This window comes from Gorilla gorilla, chromosome 3, assembly GCF_029281585.2.
Source record: "Gorilla gorilla gorilla isolate KB3781 chromosome 3, NHGRI_mGorGor1-v2.1_pri, whole genome shotgun sequence".
Classification (NCBI taxonomy): Eukaryota; Metazoa; Chordata; class Mammalia; order Primates; family Hominidae; genus Gorilla; species Gorilla gorilla.
Window position 1 is genome coordinate 39820458 of NC_073227.2, and position 6160 is coordinate 39826617.

The window sequence follows — 6160 nt, forward strand, 5'->3', positions numbered from 1 at the left end:
ATAAGTGTTAATAAATGTGGCCTAACTGCACAGTACTAAATTGTAGAGAAGCAATACCAGCCTAAGGACAGATAAAACTGTGCTCTGCATTACTCTAATCCAACAGTGAATACTAAGACATATTTTTGTTTGTTGAGGAGCTGTTAATGCTTTTAATATAATCAATGAGAGCCTGTCATTGAATGCTGTTAAAATGGACTAGAACACTTCACAGATTACATTTTCAATACTGTTGTGTTTTTCTCCATACAGTTATGCCTAAAGCAAGCATCAGCCATTGGTTGATGGTTTATATTAAAATCAAGAGAATCTCTATCTAGGCACAGGGACTTTTGCCTCTATTTATTGAGATATTATTCACAGACCACCTGTGGTAATAAATACCTAAATTTTTGTATTTATTAAGTTGGTAGGATTTATTATTAGGATTTATTTTATTTGTTTAATGCAAATTGTCTGATCCCATTACATTTAGACTGAATCAATATTTGGATTCAGCCAGCTCACCAGATGATTTCTTTATCTATTGCCTAAGACAACGCTGGCAAAAATTCAACAGCCCTATAATAAAATATAAAAATTCTAACAAATACTTCCTTCAGACTCCAAGTCTATTCGTTTGCTACTATATGTTATAGAAAAAATATAAAGTGCAAAGTAATTAAATCTATTCTGAATTTTCAAGACATTCTGCTTCATTTGGAACAATTATTTTTGTGGGTTTTTTATGTCAGTTATACAAAATAGGAGATTATTACATAGATGCTGAGAAAAGGAAATGAAAACATTTATACCTGGCTTGGGTCATGTCATAGAACTTTCCGGGATCAACAAAGTTCAAATAATCATATCCCCGAAAAATGACTGACATCAGCCTTCAGTCTCACACTATGATTTTATTTTTGTAAATTTTGAAATCATACATTAATGTATGCCCCAATGCCTAGACAAGGGATGACTCTGTTTATGAGAACTAAGCCTCTCTAGCTATAAGCAGAACTGTGATGTGAGGGTAGTATTTTATTGAAGGATTCAGAAAGACAGGTTAGGAATGTACAAAATCATTATAAGTTAGTTTGCACAAAGGCATACAAATACACAGAAAAACTGTGTAACTTGAGCAGTTACATAAATCATGCTGATCTAACAAGCTTCAAACAAGTGGAAGTCAGGCCCTTGTCTTGTCTCTAAAGACATTCTTTGCCTTTTGGTTGAACCCCTCTCTTCCCAAGCAGAGTTGACCTCAGACTTCTCTCTAACATTAATCTCCAATAGCCAGGTAACAAAGGTAAATTCAGTAAAGGCATTACTGTCATCCTGGGAAATTGGAGGGTGAGCTACAACGCCTATGCAGCAAAGCTGAGTAAACCAGAAATAAGAAAGATAAACAATCACTGGACACGTTCCTCTCACACAAACGCATTCTCATCAAGTTGCTACAGCCACAGGGTCCCAAAGGAGGAACTGGCAAGAAAAACACAAATGAAAAAATAAAACCTATTCACAATTTCAGTGTTTGTTGAGACAAAGTAATTACAGAACTATCAGGCCCAATTACAAAGCACACAGAGTCAATGGGCATAAAGTATTTAGAAAGCCAAGTAGAGAAGCTATTTGACCAGCATCCTTCCATTCAGTGCAACCTAGCTCAGGGGCCTCTTGCTCCCGGTTTGTAAGTCAGAAAACTACAATGTATAATTGCATTGCTTGTTCACTCTGCCCTTAAACATTTACCACAGAGAATTAATTTCTCCATGAGATCTTCTATTGCAACTTAGAAAATGCTGATTATTTGCTCCATTCCCATTGCAGGGGTTTCCTTCTTTTTCATAAATTCCTTTCCTTCTCTTAATATTTTGATTTATGCAATGCACATGTCAATCTAATGTTTCATAAAGATTTTGCATCAACATCTTTTGCAAAATGTATATTCTATACATATTTTGAAATCTTGCATACATTCAGAAGTAATATTAGAAGATTAATTATAAAACTCCAACTCCATCTCCATTTCTAAAATATGTACAAACATAGGCCATGATCCCAGAGATATACTGCACGGAATGTCAGATTTTTCAGTTTCCACCTATGCTAGAATCTAATCTCTAAGTAACTTGGCAATGATTAAAAAATACAATAAAATATTGCTTGCAGTAATTTTATTTACAACAGAATAATAATGGCAATTGACATCTGGGACTGTGATAAATACATGTTACAAAAACCTCTACATATGTTATTTCATGTGATTCTTTGATTCCTGTAACTTTTTTTTTTTTAAGTCTTGGACAGTATGATCCTCCTCTCAGTTGGAGAAATAGGAGATAAATTAAGAGACTTTCCATAAATTTTCAGAAAGGAAATGCAACAGGCATTAAAACCTGTTTCTTTGTACATATCACTTATCAAAAGTTTAATTCTTTACTTAAAATCAGTCTTGTTTTTAATTATGAACTATTTCAATCCTATAGAAAACTGGAGTAGAACAATAAATACACATCTAGGCACCCAATATCTATATTTTAAAAATTAACATATGGCTCTACTGGTTTCATTTTTTTAAAAAATAGCATTTTAATTATGCATTTGATGTCCCCACTCCCACCCCACCTTCATGGTCTCATTTATTTCTCTTCTTGCCTAAATGTCAGTATTGTTCTGGTAACTATATATCTTTCTCATGTATGTTTTAAGAAGTAAACTGTGTATCCATAAATACTAGTACTTCTCTGTGTTTCAAATGTTTACATAAATTGTAATATATTTATCACTTTCAATTTACCTTTTTAAACGTATCCACATTTTGAATGTAGATTTCATTCAGCCATGTTGGCTGCCTTATCCTTACTGGTACAAATATCACAATTTATTTATCTATTCCTTATTTTTTTGTGGACATTTCATTTATATTATTGCTTTTATAGAAAATATTTCATTAACTACATTATTTAGATGTTGATAAACATCTTGATATTAAGTAGGTTGATTTCTTCATCTTTGTTTCTTCTTCTTAAAGCATTTTCTTCACTGTTTTGAGCTATTTTTACAATTCTAGATAATATTTTTGTTTTAATATTTAGGACACATCACTGACTAGATTTCAATTAAAATTACTTTGAATTTATACAATTATTATATAACTAATTAGGGAGAAATTTATTGATGATCGTTAATAAACACAATAAATTATCAACATTAACTCAGCTCTTCTTTTATAACCATAAACATAAAATATATTTTACTCATATTTTTTGGTTTTGACATATTCTTATTTTTAATAGACATTGCTAAGTAAAGTTTGTTAATAATTTAATAATTTTTCATGAAATGTTCATAGGAGAAATTGGCTAATAATTTTTTTTCTTAAACAGTCCTTGTCCCATTTTGGTAAAAAAGTGTTAATAGTATCGTAAAATGGTTTCATGTGTTTATAACAGAGGACTCATCATTTGCTTAAAGGTTTGATACATTTTGCCATTAACATAACCTGAAACACTAAGTTTGTGTGGGCAAATTTCTACTGTTTCTGTTATTCAAATGAATATTGATTATTCAGATTTAATATTCCTTCTTGAGACAAAATTACTACTTTTTGTTTAAAAAAACTGTATGTTTCATTTAAGCTTTATTTTGCCATGCATTTTCATCATAGTGTTGTTTTATGATATTTAAAAGCTTATGTTTTATCTTGCACTGTTTGCATTTTGTCTTTTCTAATAATGCACATATGTGTGCATTTGTATTCTCAGTTTTGTTTGTGATGAGTCTGTCAGACATTTGTTCATTTTATTCATCTTTTTTCAGAATGAGATATTCATTAAATGTATGACTTTTATTAAATTCATTCTTATTTTTATATTTTACTTTCTTTTACTGTATTTAGTTTCTAATCTCTAGTTCTAGTTTATATTTCTGGTAGCTTTTTAAAAAATAATGTAAATAATATATGTGTACATAATTATCTTTAAGAAGTCTTTTGGGTATATCTTATAATTTTTAATACCTAGCATTTGTTATTCATATCAAAATTTAGCAATTTATTTTATAATTGTGTTATAACATTATTTCTTTTTTATCTGTAAATTAGGTAGATGTTAGTTTATTTCTGAGTGGAATGTTTTATTTCTTGAAGGAATAAGACATTTTAAAATCAAATTTACTGCACTATTGTCATAGAATGTGGCATATTCGATATTGGTTATTTGGAATATATTTACTACTTCCTTCAAGGATTATTATACTATTATTTCTTGCAAAAGTTTTATATATTTTTGAAAAGAATATGCACTAATTTGGGGAATAATGTTACTCTGTATGTCTGTTACATCAGTTTTAATGCTAGCATTATGAATGTTTACTATATCTTGTATCTTTTAAGTTGCCTGGTTTTTCTATTTCTAAGAAAAGCATATCAGAAGATTTATTTACTCAGTCATTCTTCAGTACATTTAGTTACTATTCACTGAGAAACTTCAATGTGTCATAAGGAGGATACTGGTAGAAAATCTATTCTTTCAATTGCTCATGCCCAAAAAGCTTGAAATCTTTTGTAGTACACATGTACAATCTATCAGAAAATGCCAAAATTCTTATGATGAACTACCAAGGCTATACCTGTCTGGAATGCAGAACTATTGCAGAATTTGGGGGAGACAAACACAATGAACTGATTTTAATTTGAAAAGATAAGTCTCAGCTTTCATGGAAATCATTTAGAAGGCTGTTGCAGTCATTCAGATGAGAGATGATGGTGGCTTGATTCCAGGTAATAGTAGGAGAATGTTGAGAAATGATTGTACTCCGTGTATATTTTGAAGTAGTGCTAATAGTGTTTTCAGTTATATTAGATATGTGTGTCAACGGTATCTCCATTTTTTTTATGTCTAGGCAAATGGAAGGGTGGATTTGCCACAAATTATATTTTATAATTGTGTATTTTAAAACATTTTCTCTTAATATACTTAACTGTTTTATATATTTAGACTATTTTATTAGATTTACTTTGGTTCAAGCCTAAAATATCTTTCCCTTGAATTCTTTCCTTTACCCTAAAAAAATCCCTCTCTTTATTTCTTCTTAGTCATTCTGCTTTACCAATTTGTCTCATATTCCTTTGGCCACTCTTGCACTTTTTTGTTGGCTCATAAAATACTGTAAATTTTAAAATGTATTGACTGCATGTACAAGACATAAAAATTAAAACTTGCAAATTTTTGGTACTTCTCTTTTTCACTCCTAACTTCAACCACACAGTTTCTTCTCCAGGAGTAGCCAGTGTTGTCAGTTTCCTATCCATCATTCTAGGATAGTCTATGTGTATATAAGTACCCATATGTAAACAAATACACATTAATTTTTTAACACAAATGATACCATATGATACACACTGTGCTATACCTCGAGATTTTTACTTAACAGTATATAACAGAAACCCTTTTGTATCCCAGTATTACAAAGTTGCCCCATTACTTTTTGCAGATTGTATAATATAATCTGTTATATCACTGAATTATATTATATATATCTTTATAATTATATGCATTCTATATTATAGATAGAATATTATATGTATTCTATATAATTATAGTTTATGTAATCTATCCTCTTTATTTTCAAACTTTATGTGCCATTATATTTTAGGTTTTTTTGTAACAGCATATAATTATTTTGCTTTTTTCTATAGTCTAATCTAGAACCACTTTTTAAAAAGAAAAAAGTATAATCTAAGTACAGGCATATCTTTTTATATTATACTTTGCTTTATAGCATTTCAGAAATATTGTGTGTTTTACAAAGTGAAGATTTGTGACAACTCTGTATCAGGAAAGTCTACTGGCACCATTTTTCCAACAGAACATACTTACTTCGCGTCTGTGTCATATTTTCTAATTGTCAAAATACTTTGAACATTTTCCTCATTATTATGTCTGTTATGGTTTTCTGTGATTATTGAACTTTGATTTCATTATCATAATTGTTTTGGGGTGCCAAAAACTATACCCACATAAAACTGAACTGAAACAATAAACACTGAGTGTGTTCTGAGTGCTCCACCTACCGGGCATTGCCCCGTCTCTCTCCCTCTTCTCTGGTCTTCCTATTCCTGAGACACAAAATTGAAATCAGGCCAATTAATAACCTGACAATGGCCTCTAAATGT